Below are 23,454 nucleotides of genomic sequence, written 5' to 3'. Positions count from 1 at the left end.
AAGGAAGGAAGGAAGGAAGGAAGGAAGGAAGGAAGGAAGGAAGGAAGGAAGGAAAGAAGGAAGGACTAACAAATGAAGGAATGAAGGAACAAAGGAAGAGGAGAGGAGAGAAGAATTGTTTAATTTTGAAATTAAGAAATATTAGAGAATTCTATGAAGAAAGAAACTATAAAGAGTAATGACTTAAGAGAAACTGGAGAAGACAAAGAAGATGAAGAGAACTTCTTTTCTACAGAAAACTTTTAAAATTCATCTTGCAAAGAACATAAAGAGAATTCTTGTGAATGCACTTTCATTGGTATGCTACATTAACAGAATGGTGTGACTGTTTTCAAAAGTTATCTGCAGTCACAATAATGTCGACTCCGTGATTTTTGTCCCAACTCAGATATTCCAAATAATTATTTGTGTCTTTTTTCTACTATTGATCATGCTCTTAATAAATTGTATAACCACTAACCTTAGTAATCATTTAATCCTAGAGAGCAGTGATTTTGCTGTGGATAGAACGATTATGAGAAATGTTATGACAACTGATTATAAGAAAGTTTTCTATAGTTTATTAAATAGATTATTGTTAATAAACCAAAGTAAGCACTCAGAGCTTAATTGATTAATCCAGGAGTTAGATATTGCAATTTAGTAAATAATAAAAAAATATTCATCATACCCCCTGGATTATTCTAGAACTTAAGCTATGATAATGAATATGGCAGCAGATCAAATGGCTAGCTAAGCAGTGACCTACAAGTAGGTGTGCTCAGCCCTGTGTAATCCTCTTTCATTTATGCTGTCCAACATTTGCAGAGATTAAATGAAACCAAGTAAAACACATGTTAATAAGAAAGTCATTGCTGACTTTAGCAGGAACCTAATTAATATTATTATCAAATTTGACTTGTCTCTGTGTTTTTAATTGCTTTTGAATTGAATGAGGATCCTGAGCCAGACCAAAAAGATTTACCCTTAATAGTTTAAAAAAGGGGAGCCAAGATGGTGGAGTAGAAAGACGCACATACACATAGCTCCAAACCCACAACCCATAGAACATCTACAAAAAAGCAACCCACGGCGAATTCTGCACCCAGAGGCCACAGAACATTGGAGCAAGGGAGATTTCTGTTCCAGAGAGACCTGCAAACCTCTCACAAAAGGTCCTTCGCACCGCGGACTGGGCACCAGGACTGGGAGCTGAGTACAGCCCTGCCGCGGCCGCGGCACTGAGAGGAAAAGATCTGAGCTGGCTTCAGGGACGGAATCTCCAGTGGCCACATGGGTCCCTCCACCCACGGGTGACAGGGGTTGGGGAGAGGGTCTCTTTGGTGGGTCAAGAGGGGAGTGGGGTGCCCCCATAACTCAGGCCCCCTCGGGAGGCAACAGTGGAGACGGGAGCAGACCAGGGCTCCCCAAGCAGGCAGGAGCCCGGATCCATTGTTGAAGGTCTCTGCATAAACCCCCTGAGGGAACTGAGCCTGTGAGGCGGCCCTGCCCCCACCCAGGCAGCTGAACTTGATCTCACACTGAATAGCAGCCTTGCCCCTGCCAAAAGCCCTGAGGCTGGCAAGCAGCATTTGAATCTCAAGCTGGCTGGGAGGATCCTGAAGGCAAAGTGGGTGTGAAGAGAATATTCAGAAGTCAAATCACTGGCTGGGAAAATGCCCAGAAAAGGGAAAAGAAATAAGATTATAGAAGGTTACTTTCTTGGGGAACAGGCATTTCCTCCCTTCCTTTCTGATGAGGAAGAACAATGCTTACCATCAGGCAAAGACACAGAAGTCAAGGCCTCTACATCCCAGTCCACTCAATGGGCTCAGGCCATAGAAAATCAGGTTAGAGGGGTGGAAGAAAAGCTGGGAAGAGAAATGAGAGACATGAAGTCAAAGCATGAACAGCAGATCAGCTCCCTGCTAAAGGAGACCCAAAAAAATGCTGAAGAAAATAACACCTTGAAAAATAGGTTAACTCAATTGGCAAAAGAGGTTCAAGAAGCCAATGAGGAGAAGAATGGTTTCAAAAGCAGAATTAGCCAGATGGAAAAGGAGATTCAAAAGCTCACTGAAGAAAATAATTCTTTCAAAATTAGAATGGAACAGATGGAGGCTAATGACTTTATGAGAAACCAAGAAATCACAAAACAAAACCAAAAGAATGAAAAAATGGAAGAGAATGTGAAATATCTCATTGGAAAAACAACTGACCTGGAGAATAGATCCAGGAGAGACAATTTAAAAATTTTGGGCCTACCTGAAAGCCAGGATCAAAAAAAGAGCCTAGACATCATCTTTCATGAAATTATCAAGGAAAACTGCCCTGAGATTCTAGAACCAGAGGGCAAAATAAGTATTCAAGGAATCCACAGAACACCGCCTGAAAGAGATCCAAAAAGAGAAACTCCTAGGAACATTGTGGCCAAATTCCAGAGTTCCCAGATCAAGGAGAAAATATTGCAAGCAGCTAGAAAGAAACAATTCAAGTACTGTGGAAATACAATCAGGATAACACAAGATCTAGCAGCTTCCACATTAAGGGATCGAAGGGCGTGGAATAGGATATTCCAGAAGTCAAAGGAACTAGGACTAAAACCAAGAATCACCTACCCAGCAAAACTGAATATAATACTTCAGGGGAAAAATTGGTCTTTCAATGAAATAGAGGACTTTCAAGCATTTTTGATGAAAAGACCAGAGCTGAAAAGAAAATTTGACTTTCAAACACAAGAATGAAGGGAAGCATGAAAAAGTAAATAGCAAAGAGAAGTCATACGGGACTTTACAAAAGTTGAACTGTTTACATTCCTACATGGAAAGACAATATTTGTAACTCTTGAAACTATTCAGCATCTGGGTACAGGGTGGGATAACACACACACATGCACACGCACACACACATAGAGACAGAGTGCACAGAGTGAACTGAAGAGGAGGGGATCATATCTTAAAAAAAAAATGAAATCAAGCAGTGAGAGAGAAATATACTGGGAGGAGAAAGGGAGAAATGGAATGGGGCAAATTATCTCTCATAAAAGAGGCAAGCAAAAGACTTTTTAGTGAAGGGAAAAAGAGGGGAGGTGAGAGAAAAACATGAAGTTTACTCCCATCACATTCCACTAAAGGAAGGAATAAAATGCACAGTCATTTTGGTATGAAAACCTATCTTACAATACAGGAAAGTGGGGGATAAGGGGATAAGCAGGGTGAGGGGGATGATGGAAGGGAGGGCACGGGGAGGAGGGAGCAATTTGAGGTCAACACTCATGGGGATGGACTGGATCAAAAGAGAGAACAGAAGCAATGGGGGACAGGATAGGATGGAGGGAAATATAATTAGTTCTTACACAACACTACTATTATGGAAGTCATTTGCAAAACTACACAGATCTGGCCTATATTGAATTGCTTGCCTTCCAAAGGGAAGGGGTGGGGAGGGAGGGAGGGCAGATTGGCAGACAGGGGCAATTAGAACGCTCAGTGTTTTGGGGAGGGGGAGGGGACAAAAGGGGAGAAAATGTGGAACCCAAAATTTTGTGAAAATGAATGTTAAAAGTTACATAAATTAATAATAAATAAATAAATAAATAAAATAAATTAGTTTAAAAAAGAAGGCTTCCCCAAATGGCATATAAGAAGCACTGATTAGAAGGTGTAGGAAGCTCCCTTCTCAATATCCTCTTGCTTTAAAATCAATGTTCACAGCTATTGAAAAATGATGAGAATTCATAGAAAACATGAGCATAGCATGGAACACCATGAAGAGAGCTGTTAAGTGCCTCTTTCTTCCAAACAATGCTATTTTTATTTCAGGAAAAATATGATTCTGAAGATTCCTTCATCTCTCAAAACTCAAGCACAATTTCAGTGCTATAAATGCACAGGTTCCAGGAGCTGGGTGAGAGAGAAATGGCAGCAATTCAATATCATTTTCACTGTAGCTTTTAGCTCAGATTTGAAATATAAAAGGCATCATTGAAATGAGGACAAGGTAAAGAGAGAGAGATCTGGAAGAATTTCCAAAAACCACTCCAGTTCCTTTCTGCTGAAAATATGCATTTTGCCGTATTTTTGTTTGTCTGTTTGTTTATTGTTGCTGTTTTTGGAGGGAGATTTTAAGGTCCCTAACTTTTTTGTGTCATGGATCTTTTTGGCAGAATGATGAAGGTGTTAAAATGGAAATTCTTTATTTGGCCTTTTGTCTCAATTAACTAGGCAAAAGTAAGAAAAAACAAAATTAGAAGGAGTTTTTTTTAAACACATCACTGTAGCAACATGTTGATGGTCTGATCACTAGAGATCAGCAAAGGGCTCAAGATGAAAACAGCTTTTATCGATAACTGTCATAATGAGATAAAGACAAAGGGTTCCTCCTCAATTATCTATATGTGATGTTTATCAGTTAGGGTACAAACATCACTGGCAGAGGTACAAGAGGAAGTGCAGGTAATGCAAAAACTGCATACTGGCTGACTCTTTCCCCAACAGAGCCTCCTCTAACACTGATTTACAGACAAGAAGAATGAGAAAAGTTACTGAATTAGCCTAACTTTTCAGTGGTTCCTTTTTGAAATTAATGTTTTTAGGTGCATAAAATAAAATACATAGATTGCAAAGGAAAACAATTTTGTTGAAAAAAGTCATTATTTCCCATCCAATTTCATGGACCCCCCTTAAATCTATTCACAGACCCCTTGAGTCTCTGGACTTCATCTTAAGAATCTTTAAGGATTGAATAATAATAGCTGGTATTTCTCTAATGCTTTATATACATTTTCTCAGTCAACCTCAACAACCCCCAGAAGAGGGATGTCACATGTGCACTGAGCCCATTTACAGATAAGAAGACAGAAACTCAAAGAACTTAAGTGATTTGCCCATGATACACAGTTAACAAGCCTCAAAGACAGAATTTGAATCCAGTTACTCTGAATGCTAGGTCCAACTCTCTATTCACTATGTACGCTGCCTTTTAGTAATGAAAAAGCCCCCTTTCTTAACCTGTTGCTTACAGTAAAATGGCAGACTGTGTCTAGCTGTCATCAAATGACATTTTTAAGAAACATACTCAAAAGATAGACATTTTTACTTGGTACCAGCCTAAGTTATCTTAAACAAGCCCTATTGTCAGCACATGGCAGAACAGTTACACTTAACATATGAAGAGAAAGCAAACTTGTCTAATAATTTAGCTAGGCAACCATTTCTCATCAAACCATGAGGTACCAAGAACAAGAGAAAGGAAAAGTAAATGAAAAAATACATATGATCCAAGAAGTGTGATCAGAAAATTTCCAAAAGAATAAGATCCTTCTGTGAAGACTTCTCCTTCAATCCATTTTTCAATAAACTGTAGGGAAAAGGGCTGAAAACTTTTAAAGGAAAGAGTAGTTCTTCCCATTCAAAAAGCTCAAAATTTTAAAGCCTGCCCTGGTTTGGGTACGAAATCATTTTCATATTTTCTTTTGTGGTAATTTACAATTTTTTAAAGCAATATTAAACTTCTCAAGCTTTTCCTTTCAGTTTATTGTCTCAGTTTGAATCTACTATCATATAATTGACAAAGAAATGCATAATCCTTGCTCCCTCCCCCCATTTAAATAGGTATTAAGTACCAACTATTTACAAAGCATGTTGCTAGATCTTGGGGATACAAAGACAAAATTAAAAATGGTCCCTGTCTTCTTGTGTTCTTCTAGATGGGGAAGAGGATTTTTTAATCTTTTTTTCCTGAACCATTTTGGCACTCTGGTAAAACCTATGGACTCTATTGGGGAGGGGGAGGGGGGGTTAAGTGTATGAAATACATAGGATTATAAAGGAAATTATATTTCAATTATATTGAAATGCAGTCAATTGAAGATTTTCAAACAAGTTCATTAGCTCTATGTTAAGATCCTTAGTTCTAGTGGAGTCAAGATGGCAGAGTCAAAGGATGAGCCTATAAAAGTTCTCCCCCATAGCCCACAAAATACCTGTAAAAAATGGCTCTAAACAAATTCTAGAGAAACAGAAGCTACAAAACAACAGAGTGAAACAGATTTCCAGCCAAAGAGAGCATGGAAGGCTGACAGGAAAGGTCTATTGCACTGGGCACAGGGCAGAGCACAGCACTCACAGCACAGCACAACCTTGGCTCCAGAGGGAGGCAGGGACAGGACTGGAGCAGACCTCAGGGAATGGAATCCCCAGCAGCAGCTGCAGTTTTCAGATTGCTCAACCCACAAACACCAAAGACAGCTTCAAAGGTCAGTGAGAAAGCTCTTTCACCTGGCTGAGAAGGGAACATGGTCTGACCCTGCCAGCAGCAACCACTACAGCAGCAGCTTTCATTTTTGGAGCCCTCCACCTAAAGACACTGGGAGAATTGAGCAGCTGATCTGGATCTCAGCCCTGAGTGGCAACCCTGGGGTAAGGAAGAGTGCTGCCTGCCATGGTGGAACTGGAGGTGGTTGTGGAAACCTCCTCACAGATCCTGAGCAGAAAAGTTTTTGGTTGCTCCCAGAAAGAATGCAGGCCAAGACAGGAGTAAACTCCTTTCTCTTGATTGTGCCACCTTGGAGGAACTGAGAACTTACAGTTCCCTAGAGTATACCCTCTTCTTGACCAAGGACTCAAAAATCAAGTAACTGGTTGGGAAAGTGCCCAAAAAGGGGGGAAAAAATAAGACTATAGAAGGTTACTTTTTGGTGAACAGGTATTTTCTTCCATCTTTTTGGATGAGGAAGAATGATGCATACCATTAAAGGAAGAAAGTCAAGGCTTCTGCATCCAAAATCTCCAAAATAAATATGCAGTGGTCTCAGACCATGGAAGAGCTCAAAAAGAATTTTGAAAATCAAGTAAGACAGGTGGAAGAAAAAATGGGAAGAGAAATGAGAGTGATACAAGAAAATCATGAAAAGCGAGTCAACAGCTTGCTAAAGGAAACCAGAAAATGCTGAAGAAAATAACACTCTTAAAAATAGACTAACTCAAATGGCAAATGTGGTCCAAAAAGTCAACAAGGAGAAGAAAACTTTCAAAAGCAGAATTAGCCAAATGGAAAAGGAGGTTCAAAAGCTCACTGAAGAAAATAGTTCTTTAAAAATAAGGGAGCAAGGTATAGAAATAGACATACATTACCCTGCCAACTTGAATATTATCTTATGGTGGGAAAGCAATGGGTTAAGAGAGAGGTATATTTGCGCACCACAGGTAAAATGTTCTGCTCTCACTCAAATGAATCATGTACTTAAAAAATTAACCTATGCTAACCATATAATTGCATAGTCAAGTTAAGAAAAACATACTGAACTCCTTCAAGTTCACATCTAAGGATGCTTGTGCTTCCTGAATAGAGCTACAGAGAGGTGGGGAAAGTTAATTACCAAGAGGACTGAAGACCATGTCATAGGAAGTTCAGTGAATGAAAGAGCAGCTAGATGGTTAGGTAGACAAAGTGTTGGACCTGGAGTCAGAAAGACCTGAGTTCAAATCCAGCCTCAAACACTTATTAGCTGTGTGACCTTGGACAAACCATTTAACCTTCATCCATTTCAGCTTTCTCTCCTATAAAATAGAACAGTAATAGTACCTATTCCCAAGGCTTGATGGGAAGATCTAATGAGAGATTTGTAAAGTCTTTGACCAACCTTAAAGTGCTGTATAAATGCTAGCTGCTATTACTATTATTACTAAGTGGTGGTGATTAACTTAAACAACAAAAGATTTTGTGGTACACATGATTTGTTGTTGTTATTTTTGTTCAGTTGCTTTCAGTTGTGTCTGACTCTTTTTGACACCATTTGGCGTTTTCTTGGCAAAGACACCGGAGTGGTTTGCCATTTACTTCTCCAGCTCATTTTACAAATGAGAAAATTGAGGCAAACAGCATTAAGTGGCTTGCCTAGCCTTGCCCATCTAGTAAACATCTGAGACCAGATTTGAACTTAGGAAGATGAGTCTTCTTGACTCAAGGCCTGGCATGCTATCCACTGTGCCACTTGATTGCAGGTGCACATGATAGCTGCCTTAAAATACTGGAAGTACTCATTTTGAACAGGGATTAATTGTTCTCATTCTGACCAGGGGACAATCATAGGAACAATAAATGGAATCTACAGAGATGTTTATTTTGTCTCGATAGAAAGAATTACTTCCTAAGAAATTAGGGGAACTTAAAGGTGGAAACTGTATGACTTTTTTGAAAAGATATTGTAGCAGAGATTCAAGTTCAGATTCAGATTGGACTGTATGCCCTCTGGGGTCCTTTCTGACTCTAAGGTTCTACAATCCTATCAAGTGTGCAAAAAGCGCTAAAGTATAGGATATCATCAAGAAAACTGCCTTCTAACCTAGCCAGTGATGCACCTCAATAACTAGTTGATCTTCCTTAGCTGTGTCCTAAAAGGCCAATCACCCCTCCATGCATCATTCTCAAGAAGAAAAACAATTGATTAGATATTACTTCTTAATCACATATGGTGCCTGAGTCAGAGTCACTAATAGAGAATTAAAGCAATCCTCAGTGCAATTCACATTTCTATCCCCTCTCTTTCCAAGGGAAGAACACCTTGCCTAATAACCTTTATCTCAAGAGAAATGAATGCATTAGAGCTCTGAACAGCTCTTTGATGGAGTACAAATGGACACAATGCGGAACAATATTTGAACAGTAACGATTGGTGCTTTCTTCCTAAGTGTAAGCTGATTGCAAAGGCTTCCTGACCACCAAGTAAATAGCAAAAGGGGTCATGAATCTTAATAGCTTCCAAATCAGAAAGATCTGCAACTTATATGCTCTGACTGGAGTGTGAATGGAATGTATATCTAGCTCCGAATATTAATAGCCCTGGCAAGGACTCAGCAGACAAGCTGTCTAAAATTTCACAGTGGGAAGATTGAAGCCACACCACACAGAGCAGATGAGAGGCTCCCACCTGGAAATGAACTGTCAGCGTGTGTGCAAATACATTTTTTTCAAAGTGATATTTAACACTCAGAGCTTCCCTCACCTGTGGGGAACATCATGCATTGATATTTAATGCCAGTCCCTTACTTAACATTATACACATCCAAACCCTCTAAAATCACAGAGTTCTTGTTCCCTGTTTGCTATATCTTCAAAATGCTCCAAAACTTTCTTTTTGGCCTCATCATCATGATTTATTAGCTATTCGGGTTCTCCTTTCCCTGTGGATGCTAAAGAAATGCTTTAATTGACATTAGAGAGCCTGAGTATGAACATCTGTCTGATCAGTATAAAGGGATTTCAGTTCTGTTTTATGAGCAGTACAATGAACTGTAAACAATATGCAGGAATAAAAAGAAATGGTTTTATAAAGGAGAAAAGAGGTAAAACAAAATTACAAGACCTCGCCTGAGAGATAAAGTAGGATAACCAGGTAAACTGATATCTCTAAAATCTGACTAGTCTAATAATAGTCTAATAAAAAAATAATAATAACTAATATTAGTGGCTAGCATTCACAGAGTGATTTAAAGTTACAAAACACTTTACATGTGTTAACTCATTTGATCTTCACAACAACCCTCAGAGGTAGTTATTATTATTATTCTCTCAATTTTACAGATGAGGAAACTGAGGCACAGAGAGGAAAGTTCTGACTTTCCCTGGGTCAGAAAATTATATGCAACTGAGGTAGGATTCAAACTCAGGCTTTCTCAACTCTGAGTCTCATGTTCTATCTACTGTTATACCTAGCTGTCTAATATTTACATATTAAACATAAATAACTGATTTTTACCTATACTTTAAAGTTTACAAATCATTTTATGTTCAATATCTCATTTTTTTTAAAGTTACAACAGCTCAACAAGATAAGCACTCTGGGTGTTGCTATACCTTTTTCAATAGATGTGAGAAAATTGAGGCTGAGAGATGGGAAAGGACTTCCTCCTGGTCATGAATGGAGTTGGTGGAGCAGAATTTTAGCCCAGGACTCCTTGATTCCAAGACCAGAATTCTAATCACTATATCACTACCACCACCACTACCCTCCAGAAAAATAATATGCTACCTTAATGCACTACTACTCCTTTCATATGTGAACAGTTTGGTTGTTGAAAGGGACAGAATATAAAATTTTTCACAAAGAAAAAGGATTAAGTAAACTTGCAAGGGACTTAACATTCCATCCATTTTGCTTTGAAAAGACAAAAAAAAGTACTTTGGTGCATGAAAATCCACTAAAATTTATATGTAAAGAAATGCAATTTTCAGATAATTTCAAAACAGACTGTTAGAAAGACTAAATAGGGAAGTGAGAGAACCTGTTTGAAGACAGAGAAATAAATGAGGCTAGAGGCTTTGTGGTACCTGAGCTCATTTGTGACTTTTTTAGAGATGGAGAGATTAAAACTCACGAAGAAGTTAATCAAATAACTTCTTCGAAACTGTTGGGAAATTAAATAAGAACCACTGGTTTCATAACTGACAGATTTTGTGAGTTTTATTTCATAAAGGAAAGGTCAATCACTGAGCACAAGAAGGCTCTGGTATGTGCCATTGAGAATGTTGGAGAAACCAGAAGAAGAATGGAAGAGCCAGCTTGAGAGGTTTTAGTTCAAAAGACAGAAAGATAGAATTATAGTATATGTAATTGAACAGCCAGATACAACAAGAGAGTTAGCTGACAGGCAGGCTTCAAAAGATGCTGATTGGCAGGAGAAAAGCTGAAACTCATTGGAACAGAGTTTCATTCTGCTTATTTCTTTCCAGTACCATCCACAGCCTGGGAGAAGCACTAGTTGCTATCTGTTATCTTTTCTGATTTGATAAGGAGAAACATAAGAAAGGAAAACAGTCCCTGCATCTGCTTTATTGTTTAAAGCTTATTGAACAACATAGTATAAATTAAAGAGTTGTCTGGGGCTTAAATGCTTTGCTCAGATGGCAAACCTAAGGAATTTTTCAATATTTTCTTGTGAGAAATTTTAAGAATTACACTTTATTGTAACAAATCTTGCAAGTCAATTGGATGAACTAGCATCCTTTTGAATGAGGAGTTGTTTGGGTTTGTCTGCATTGCCTAGAAAACTAACTTGAAGAGCTTTGCAGTTCTTTGGTTTTCAGGAACTGCTCATTATTAATATTATATAATATCTACCCAGTAATTTTTAAGGGAAATTATGAGTTAAAAGAATTTATTGCTGTTTCATTAATGTGAGAATTAAAGTGAATTTGCCATTGAGAGTGATAAGGACCAGAAAGGGAACAGTAAGCTGAAAAGTGTCTTAAAGTAGTGTAGACTGTTCATTAAAGGATGAATATATCAAAACCTGTAGTCTGGAGCTATGAAAATCCAAATACATGAGTTTTTCTTCCTTCTGTGTCTCCCTGCTATATTTCTGTAAGTAAGTGTCAGTTTTTTTCCATTGGACGTTGTGTATGTTAGTGAGAGAATGTAACTCAGGTTTATGTGTAAACTGTGTTGTATTTGCCTTATTATGAGTAAGTATAACATAGTGCTTATTCTTACTTTTGCTTATCATTCAGTAAATATTTTATGCTTTGAAGTCACCAGCAGAAGACTCCCAGGCATACTGTTCATCATCATTGTGCTTGGTGATGACAATTACCTTCTCTGCCACCAAGTAAGCAGAATGGAAACCCTCCCCAAACTGATAAATCATGGAGATGTCTGCTCCAGCCTGCAAAGCCTCCATGAAAGCTTTAGTACCAGACTTGGCAATGGTTCCCAAGTTCAATGGTTCAAATCAGTTTTTGTCATGGCAATGCCAGTGCCCACCAAAGTCAGAGTACACTCCTGAGGGTGGGGAATGATGTCAGTCTTTAGCTCTTTACTACTGTCCAATTTGGAAGGATCTGTCAGACCGTCTTAGTGGATCTTGTCCAGGGCATCAGAGGCATTGGAAATGATCTCTTGAAGGAAAAATTCCTTATTAGAATAAAAGGTGTTGATAATCAAGGGCATAAACTGGGCAATCTCTTCCTTGAAGGCAAAGGTCTCCACCTCCTCCTCTACATGCTGTCCTTCCTCAGGCATCTTGAGTGGTTGCAGATAAGAAGGCTGGTTCAGGAAAGTGTTAAACCCAACAGCTACAAAGACCAAGTACTATGAGGAGCTTCACGCAAAAGAATGATATTTTCTCCAATAGTGCAAACCACAATTTGGCAAGGAGATCTTACATATGAAAAAAGACCAGACAGAGTCTCTGAAAGAGGTGTGGGTGAAAGAGGTTTTAAAGAAGCATTCTTAGTTCATTGGCTATCCCATCATACTTTGTTTGGAGAAAGAATGAGAAGGAAATCAGTGATGATGAGAGAGAGGAAGACAGAGAAAGAAGAGGAGAAAGTATCTTCATCAATGAAGTGCTGAAATATTTGCATCTATAAAAGATTGTTTGATTTTATCAGAAATAATTAGCAAAGGACTTTTAACTTAGTAACTTCTCTAAGTACTGCTCCTAAAGGACCATAAGCTACTTGACATGGATATTGGGACCAGGAAAGGAAAAGCACAGAAATTCAAAGTAAAGGTAAGGAGTCACTATTAACTACAATAATTAGAGATAAAAAAGGGCTCTAAATACTGTGCTATAAGGAAAGGGGAAAGTAGGGTTCAATACACCCACTTTTTCAAGCCCACACTAACTGTATACAGTTATCCTTTGCTCCTCTGTATCTGCAGAAATAGGACCCATTTGGCTGAATTATTTCTCTAGCTATCTCTTCTGGAACATATAGAGGAGGCAATTTTGCATCTTCCTTTAAGATGATTGTTTGGAGTCAAACTTTGCTTGCAGCATGTACACTTTGGAGCAAGAATTCTTTTTAATTGTCTTTTTGGAAAGCATCAATGGATTACCCTCCAAGGGCTTATTGGTTCAATTGGAAGTAGTTGCTTTGGATTTGAAAAGCTCACAAATCTTGATCATTTCTCACGAGATGTCCAAATGGTTGAAGATAAATTTTTGATAAGCCTTCAAAACAAATTGAATCTATAAATCTTTAAATCTAATGAGTATTTGCCTTTTCCTGAGGGTTGTACTCTGACTTTCCTTTGATAAGAAATAATAGCCATCCTCCTTTTTAGTTTTGTTCTTTTAGAATATTTTGCTTTGCATTCTGCCCAAGGTGAAAAGAAGCTGAAAAATCAAAGGAAAGAGCAGCTCTTTCAGAAGGGGAAAGAAATCCCTCCCAAAACAAAAATAAATAACCCCAAGCAACATATTTGTTTTCTCAACAGATTCAAGTTTTTTTTTTTCAACTTTAGCTGACCTTTCACATTGATTTTAATTTTATGAGAATCAATTTACTTGCTCTGAGAAAAATCAATATGGGGCAATGGAAAGAGTTTTGGGCTATGATCCACAGAATCTGGGTTCTAGTTCTAACTCTAATACTAACCATGTGACTTGGAGCCAATGACTTCAACCCATTGGCCTTATAAAGGAAAGTTTAGATCTATCCCTCAAATCTGCTTTCCCTGTCTTCCCATTCCATTTACTGCCATATTGTGCTAAATGCAAATTGTGTCCAACTTAAGAGACAAATTTGTTTTCTGTGTCAGAAAAGAAAAAGAATTTGGTTGATTCAGGTTATAATGAAGAAAAAGAAATCTATCTTTCTGTGCAAATTTTAAAAGCAATCAGTTTATCAACAGGTATTTATTAAACTGCCATGTACAGTGCTAAGTGCTAAGACCACAAATATAAAAAATGAAAAATCTCTACTCATATGGAATTTATTTTCTAATGACAAAGACAAGTACATATAAAAATACAGTATACATACAAAGGTAATAAATATGTAATTAATAAATATAAATATCTATAAATTACTTAAATACAAGTCAGTTTGGCAGACAGACCACTAGCACTTGAGGGGGATCAGGAAATTTTATGTAGAAGATGGGACTTAAACTATGTCTTAAAGGAATGCAGAGAGACTGTATCAAATAAAGGTAAAAAGGAAGTATATTTCAAACAGATGGTATGGCCAATACAAAGACATGGAGTAAAGAGATTAAATGTCATGTGTGAGGAATAAGGCTGGATCATAGAGCTGAGGAAGAGGAGGAGGAATGTCCACTAAGACTGGAAAGATAGGTTGGGGCCACATTGTGTAGGGGTTTTAAAGCTAAACAAAGGAGATTTTATTTTATCCCAGAGGTAACAGAAGGTCACTGGAGTTGATAGAGTAGGGTAATGATATGGAGAGATCTGTGTTTAAGGAAAATTATTTTGGATGGTTGTTGTCATTGTTCATCCCTTCCTTCTTAAAGAGGAACAGTGCAGAATGGAGTATAAAGTAGAGACTTGAGACAATGGAAACAATTATGAGGCTGGTGCAATAGTCTAGGTGAATGGTGATGACATATGAATGGAGAGAAGAGGTTGGATGCAAGGGATGTTGGGAAACCAGAAGCAGCAAGATTTAGCAACTGCTTGGTTATATAAGGTGAGAAAGAGTCAGGAGTCCAGGGTAATACTGAAGTTATGGACCAGAAAGACTGAAAGACTGACAGAAATGGAGAAATTTGGAGGAGTAGCGGGTTGTTAATTTTGGATATGTTGAGTTTAAGATATGTCTAGAACATTCAATTGGAAATGTTCAATAGACAGTTGCTTATGCAGCTGAAGCTCAGGTTAGAAGCAGGGAGTAGGTATATAAATCTTGGAGTTAACTGCATGGAGATGATGATAGTTAAATATGGGGGAGCTGATGAAGTTATCAAGAGAATCAAGAAGACCAAAGACGGATCCTTAGAAAATATCAACAGTGCTACATATGGATTATATGTGTGTATGTATATATGTATGCATATGTATGTATGTATATAATATATGTATAATATATTTATATCTATTAATGGATTATTTACAATTATAAGAAGTGATACAGATAATAGGCCATTAAAGGAAATTGAGGAGTGGTCAGACTGATACTACGTAAACCAGGAGAGAGCAGTGTCACAAAGAGCCAGAAAGGAAAGAGTATTTAGGAAGAGAGAGCAGATATAGTGGAATAGCTAGACAGCCTTGCTGAATACAACCAAACTAAGGGCTGGGAACTATGGATTAAATGGTGGTGCAAGACTGATAGATCTGGTGGATCAACCCCTAAGGCACATAGAAGGCCTGGAAAGGCTGTCAGGAAGAACAAAGTATGGAGCTACTTGGAGCCAAGCCCAGTTAGAAGCATTAAGCCGCTGGTTGTCTGAAGAATGCAATGTGGAATACAGTAGCTAAGAGCCAACCTAAACACAAAGGAACCTAGGAGAGGTGATGTACAACAGAGGTGTCAATCACATGGTCCACAACACTCCCAAGTATGACCCAAATCAGATTAAAATGCAATTGTAATAGCTCCTTCCTATGCCCAATATCTTAACCTTGAATTTTAAAAGGGAATATCTTATCCTTAGGTGACTCTTGGAGCTAATTACTCCAGATGATACAGAATCAATCACACTATTTAGATAAGTTAACCCCAAAGTGTTTTGTAAATATATTATGACCTTTTCCTTGTTCAAGATTCCTACAAGCTTGGACTGCATGTGACCCAGACCTGGGACCAGACCTTGCCTGCTGCCCTAGTTCTCATCTCTGACCTCTTTCCTAGGGTGTCCCCAACCCTTGGTCACACTGGCCTTGGCTTTATTTAATTGTAGAGTCAGTTACCTAGGAGAGGATCATGGCTTTGTATCTCAGCCCCCAAAGAAACCCTGAACCAAGAGATCATCCTTGCTAAAGATCCCACCTCCTTGGGCAATCCTTCATGAATGGAGACACTCAAGTATTTTTCTCTTTGATTCTGTTGAGCCTTTGTTTCATATGCACTCTTCATCATTTTAGTAAATATTTCTCTGGGGAGTTAAGCATAGCTAGAAACTTTCCCATTGTCCTCTTTTCTGGAAGATGTCTTTTTTAATGAGATGGGAAATCTATCATGTTCTGATCACTTTTCTATAAGTTTTTTGTGTGTGCCTCTATGAATTAAATATCCCATAAGTGTATTTTTCTTCCAAGATATTTGAAAAAAAATTTAGTACCCCTGAGATTTCATTTGTATAGGGAACTCTCATTGAGAGGTTCACATTGTGAATTATTCTTTTTGTTTGTTTTTGGAGGCAATGGGGTTAAGTGGCTCACCCAAGGTCACAAAGCTAGTAAGTATCTGAGACCTAATTTGAACTGAGGTTCTCCTGACTCCAGGACCAATGCGTTATCCATTGTGCCACCTACCTGCCCCAAGACTGAGAATTATTCTTCAACTTAGAGTCTTAGCGAAAGCTAGGGCATTGAAAGATTAAGGATCTTTCCCAATCTACTCAGGAGGCCAAAAGTGCATCCAAGGCTTCCTGGCTACAAAGTATGCCACACTACTCCTTATTTGAAAATTCTTTATTAACTTGGAGAATGGCAATAACATTTCCTATTATGAACATCAACAGTGATTCAGTGGGAGTTTTGATAAAATATCGCATACTGTTCTTGTGAGAAAAAAAGACAGAAAGAATAGATAATAATACAATTAGATTAATTCAGAACCAATTGAATAGTCACTCAAAAAATATCTCTTAATAATTCAAAGTTAATGTGTCAGGAGGTCTCCAGTGCCTCAAGAATTTGTTACTTAACCCTGTTACACATTTGTTAAACCCCACTTTTTTCAATGACTAATGAAAGGCAGAGGTAACATCCTCATAAAAGTGCAAGATGGCACAAAACTGGAAAGGAGAGAAATAGCTAACATATTGGATGATAATCACAAAAAAAAAAAAGATCATGACAAGTCAGAACACTGAGTTGAATTGAATATGAAATGCAGGGGAGGCAAATGTAGTCTTACACTTGGGTTCAAAAAATTAACTTCACAAATACAATTGTTCTTTAAAAGATCTGAAAATCTTAGTGGACTATAAACTCAAGATGTAAACATGTAGACTCAATGTAAACATGTAAAATATAAACATACACTCAAAAGTAAACATGATCTCAGATTGCATTGAGACAGACATATCTCTTAGGAACAGAGAAATAATGTAGGTTGATCTGTGTTCTGCCCTTATCTGGCTCCATTTGAATAATTGTATTCAGTTCTTGGTACTACATTTTCAAAAAAGACATTAATATATTGCAAACTTTCCAGAGAAAATCATCCAAGATGGTTGAAAGCCTGGAGAAACAGTTGAAGAATCTATGGTTCTTTAATGTGGAAAAGAGAAGATTAAGAAGGTGTCATAAATGTTGTGCCCTAATATTGAAAGGACTTCAAGAGAAAGAGAGATTAGACTGTTTGGATGCAGAGGACAGAATCAAAATCAATGGGAAGAAGTTGGGGGAAAAAAGCAAACATAGGCTTACAGCAAGAAAAAAATTCCTAATAATTAGAGCCATTCAAGAATAGAATGGGATGACTTGAAAGGAGGTTGATTCCCCGTCATGGGAGGAAGGGGGTGGTCATCAAGTAGAGTATGAATGACTACTTGTCACTTATGTCATAAGTGGAATTCCTCTTGGGATTAGATTGCATTTGAGTTCAGACTCTCAAATACTGTGATTCTGAGTCTTATAAGAAAAATTCTTTCTTCCCTTATAATTTTTAATTGTGAATATTTAGTGAAAAACAAATTTAACATTGCACTCTGCCCAACGTCGCTAGGACCAATGTATGAGCAATTGTCTTAAATACACATTAATGTAAGTTTAAATGTTGTTCTGTATATAGTGTATCTTCTCAACTCAACATAAATGACCTCTCTCATCAGCCATTCCTTAGAACAAAGTCTGTCTCCTTTGGAGATAAAAGGATTGGCATTTTTCTTTTCCAAGCTACCCTACAGATTTTCATTTATTGTTTCTATTTGAGGTCCAATACAGCCTACTACCCGTCCAAATTTCCAAAATGAGGTGATTTTTATGTGCGGAAGAAATTCATGAGAAACATACTGCTAACAGTTGTGGTTCTTTGAAAGTCATTCATGCAGTATGGGGGCTAGGCAAAAATGTTATCTGTCACAAAGATGGAGTGGTATACTAATAACAAAGTAAACAGTTGACATTCAGCAGGTGCTAACCACATGAGGTTGTTATTGCAAATCCAGCTGGGCAGAGTGTACCGCAAAGCTCTAAGGGAATAGTTTCCCAATTAGGCACCAAAGAAGAAACTTCCAAAAAACACCACATTGCCATATAGGTCTCTTCAATTAAGAAAATTTACATGTGAAATTGATCTGATTAGCTCTCACACCATTGTTAATAACATCAACAACAGAAATATGGGTAAACTGTGGCTGTGTTATGAAGTCTTGCCCAGCTTACTAAAATAGCAAAACTTAGTCAAATGCACAGAAATTTTACCTACATACTAGCAAGTCAATGTAATCGGTTCCATTCCACATTAAAAAAAATTGTTAAATGTCTATTGTATTTAACGTAATGGAAGCTATTTGAGAGGAGAGACAGTTTGGGATTTTGTCTTTGTATTCACAGTACATTGTACAAAATAGTTGCTTACTGAATTTTGTAGAATTGAGTTGAATGGTGTACAAGTTATAATCCTAGGTACTAGGCAAATAAAGTTATATATAGCACAGACTCTGCCCTCAAGCTTCTTAAAATCTAAGGGAAGGCAGGAGAAGAGATATAAACAACTACACAGTTTGAATGGTATAGTATTAGATTGTATTGTAACACATAGTACAGTACCATAAGGTATCAGAACATCATATTGCATCTCACTGTATCATATAGCATAATACAAAAGAGAATATGAAACATCCAAAATGCTATGAGAACTCTGAATAGTGAGAGAATTGCTATAATAGAGGTGGGAGGGATAAAGAAGAGAAGTGTTAAGAAAGATTTCATGGAGATGGTGACTTAAGTTGGGTGTTGAAAGGAACAGACAGATGAAGGGAAGGAAAGGTAATATTTATATATTGCATACGATGTGCCAGGTAAACTGTTCTAAGAGCTTTACAAAAATTATCTCATTTGATCCTCACAACAACCCTGTGAGGGAGATATTGTTACTATCTCCATTTTAGAATTGAGGAAACTGAGACAAACAGATGTTAAGGGTCTCATTACTAGGATTTGAACTCAGGTGTTCCTGACTCCAGATCCAGGACTTCATTCACTGTGCCACCCAAAGTTCAGGAAGAAGTTAATTCTAGGTATATGGGAAAGCAAGAACAAAAGGTCTGAAGTCCAGAAAGGATGATATGAGAACAAAAGATAGAGAGTTGTCTAGTTTGTCTGGAATGTAGTGTACAAGGAGAGAAGCATTAAATTGGGCTATAAATGCAGGTGGGAAACAGATATGGGGGGGTCTTGAATTTCGGGATTCAAAAACAATCTGAAAAACTGCAGAGATAAGAGATGCCCAGAGGAAAAATACAAATCTTTTAATTTTACTAATAATTATATGTATAAAAATGTGTGTGTGTATGTATGTATTTCTCATTCCCTATATATTTGGCAGTTCTATTCAGAATTAGATCACAGAATTAGATTGAAATTTGATTCCAGGCAATGAAGATACAAATCAATAACTTCCCAGTTACCTGAGGTATGAAAGTCCAATGCACAAGCAGTCAATGCTGCGCAGCTTTGCTGGACAGCTCACCAAGCCATACCATTCTGGCAGAAAACACCATCCTAACAACTGTAAAAGTGAAGAAAGTTGCATCTAATTCAATTGATATTGTATTTTCTGAATATTCTCTCCATGGTATTGTTGAATAAACTTTTTCTTTCATTAAATCAAGTTACATCACCTACTAGTGGTTCCTTTCATTCCAATATCTAGCCCAAATCACCAGACCAGGCTGAGTTAGACCTGACTCAGGGTATTTATTGTAGTTGGTAATGCTGATTTAGGCTGACCTTGTTGTTGAATTAGGTCAACAGCTATGTGGAGAGGGGAGCTCCAACTTATTGGTTGGTCAAACATGACAGTCTAGCACATTGGAGCTATCTTGTTTGCCACATAGAATAAGTCCCCTTAATGGGATAGGGAGAGGTCCCCCAATCATCCAAAGAGATTTATAAGGAAAATAAAAGTATTACCAGGATTAGTTATTGCTGCTCACCCAAAAAAAAAGCTGAACTACTAGAATAAAGAAAATGTGTTGTACTCTGCTGAGTCTAGGACTGTGTTGGGACAGAAGGAAAGTGGAAAAGAGAATGAGAACTGGAAACCTATGCTGGTCTTAAGACAGCCTTGGGTTCTTCCTACTCATCTATGGTTAACTTCCATCCCAGAGGTTTAGGGAGTGGGTAGGTTTTCACCACCAAAAAAATTAGAAGGTGGTAGGATAATTTCAAACAACTAGAGTTACTAGAATGATGATTAGTTTAGGGATCTCTCAGAAGACTTACTTTTGCAGAACTAATTAAATGAGATAGAAGCCCTAGACATAGACCACCCTTTGTAAAGAATGGAGTTGAATTGCTGAAATAGACATCATCCCACCACATCATAGACCTTCCTAAGTTCAAATCCATACTTTGGGAAGAACCTCATCTGAATGGTATGAGCATTCTATACATTTATTGTTTTTAGTCATTTTAGTCATGTCCAACTCTTTGTGACCCCATTTGGGATTTTCTTGGCAAAGATACTGGAATATCTTTCCCTCTCCAGATCATCTTACATGAGAAACCTGAGGCAAGCAGAGTTAAGTGACTTGTCCAGGGTCATACAACTAGTAAGTGTCTGAATCCAGACCATGCAGACATGGGTAGACCAACTGCTGAAGTTTGAGTGGGAGCTTGAGAATAGAGCTATCTAAGCAAAGAGTAACACTATTCAGTGAGCTGAGGTTGACAATATATTCTCTAATCAGTAGCTTTGAATGTAGCTTCTGAAATATATATTTGATAACAGGAAGATCAATTGCCAGCCTAGGGTGGTGCTAGTAAAACTTACCATGATATCCAAGATGGGGCATTAAGGGCCCTTCTTCCCTGCTCCACCTATAGTCATCCCCTAAAACCTCTGTTATACTTGGTGATTCAACTATCTGAGTACCTATATCTAGACTTAAAGGATTTCTTTCCCCATAGGGCAATGTCCCCTTGAGGTTCCAGTTACTCTAACAGTAGAACTATAAGGAATGTAAGGTCATTTGTCCAAGTCACAACGACTTGGAAAAGGAGTTCTTAGAAAAGAGAGCTTATTCTGCTGTTCCCAAAAGACAGATTGATACTATATCAGGGTACCCCTGAACAATCAATCAGGTAACATCATGGATATTTAACAGAATGAAAGGGCATCCTTGCTCAGGTGAAGATGAGTGACCATTCAGAACAGCATACTGTATAAACAGACATTACTAGAACTTGTAATATGGGCACATGACAGCAATTTCAAATGTTAGTTATTGAGAATAAGGCCAAATGAAAATCTTTGAAGCTTCCCCAGACATCCCATAAAGCTAATACCAAACAATGCCAGGTTCTGGGATGAGTGAAAGTTATTTTCTTTCTAGTGATGGGGACCAGATTCTTTTCTACACTAATCCCGCCTTTACAACACCCTTGTTGCAGAAGGTATCTGACAGCTTACAGTCGACTACAGAAAGCCGAAAACAGTCATCACACCAATTGCTATGTCTGCCCATGATCTCATCATCATGACGAACCATCCAGTGACAGTAACAAACCTTTCCTTCAGACCTCAACAGGGTGGACATTACTGTTAATATGAGCAGCAGAAACTGGTGGCAGAACTGGCCTAGCAAGGTGGGCAGTGATGCTGGCTTTGTGGGTACCAGCAGAAACAACATCAGCAGGGCAGGGGGAGGGGCTGAGGAGATGGGCAGGCATGAGAGCCAATGGAATGGCACACCAGATGTAAGGGATCAAAGATTATAACAGTACAAGCATCAGCATAAGCACCTGAATAAAAAATGATACTGTCACCATCAGAGGCAGCAACACAGGCAGATCCACCATACCCTTTGCTAATTATAATCTTGAACATATAAAGCCCCTTTCTGCCAGTGGTCAATTTCATAATTGTCCTCTAAACAAGAATGAGGAAACAGAAGAAAGACTCTAAGGTTAATACTAGAACGGAATCTTGAAACAATTAACTTTATTATCAAGCTTCTGACTACTGGGGTTGGGCCTCCCATTTTCCAGAAGCCATAATCAACATGGATCCTTGGAACAGTAGGAAGGAGAATGGCCTATCCATCACAGTGCTTTCTTGGATCCAGACTTCAACACTTCCTGGACAAGGAGAGACTGCTTTTAAAACATTGTTCTGGTTGACTTCCTCCTGCCCTTCCTGACTCCATCCCCCATGAAGAGTTACCTGGGGCCTCAGAGAAAACAGCTCAAGTCCCCTTCAGTTGATAAGTCTCCTTCCCCCTATAAATCTTCAAAGAACTCCTTCTTAGGAAGGACTTAAAGAGTTAAGTGAGGTCTTGTTGCGGTTCTTAATGTGGCTTCCATGAATATTTTTAAAAATATTTTTATAACTGAGCTTCACTACATGTTTTCTTTTATAATTCTATGCATTTTATTTTATGAATTATAAAGCATCATTCCGAGAAGGGGTTCATATGCTTCACCAGACTGCCAAGAGGATCAGTGACACAAAAATTAAGAACCTTTGGGTTAAGACCCAAAGTGTCATGCTTTCTAAGGATGTGGAGAAAGGTCAGCTGCAGTAACGTCACTAAGAGGTTCCGAGCTTCTTGCATGCAACTTGTCCTGAGTCAATACTGAGACTGACCCCCGTATCAGTGTCCACTCGGTTTTTCCATGCCCATCAGCCAGAACCTAGAAGCTCCATCAGGAGAAGCACATTTAGAGACTCAGAGCTTCTAATTAGTCAATTAAAGTATCCATTTGCTTCCAAGTAGATTCACAAACACATATGCACACATATACAACACAACACACCACACCATACCACACCATATTATACAAAGATAGTTGTATCTGGGAACTCAGAAATGGAACAAATTAGTTTAAATTGCCCCAGAATATGGAGGCTGATCTGGTCTATATTTAGTATGCTGCTCTGGACATGATGGGGACTCCAAGCTACATCTGCTACCTGACAGTGGTTCATTTTCAATGGTGTTTTATAGAGCTGAAGGTTAAGACTGACAAATTCTCATGCCAGAGGAAGACATCTTGCCTAGAATTCAAAACTCCAAACCACATGCAATCTAGAGGGAATATTTGTGAAGAAATATGATTCATGACATTGATCAGTTGAGTTGACACCATGAAAATACAGGAGGGAAAATGTCTTCTAGGAAGGAGTCATAAGGAGTTGACTATTTAGATTTTGAAATAGGATGGCTGATAATACGGGTTTAAAGAAAGGATATGAAGTGTGAAGTTCCCGCTGAGCTACCTGTGACATTTCAAAGTTAAAAATGGCTTTTGTCTCTTATTCTAAAGTGAGAATAAATGGAAGAATGGGGGAAGGGCAATTCTACTCCCTATGACAGCTATTGAGAGTATC

The sequence above is a fragment of the Notamacropus eugenii genome, chromosome 3 (genome assembly GCF_028372415.1).
Source record: "Notamacropus eugenii isolate mMacEug1 chromosome 3, mMacEug1.pri_v2, whole genome shotgun sequence".
In the NCBI taxonomy this organism is placed as follows: Eukaryota; Metazoa; Chordata; class Mammalia; order Diprotodontia; family Macropodidae; genus Notamacropus; species Notamacropus eugenii.
This window is presented reverse-complemented; position numbering follows the sequence as displayed.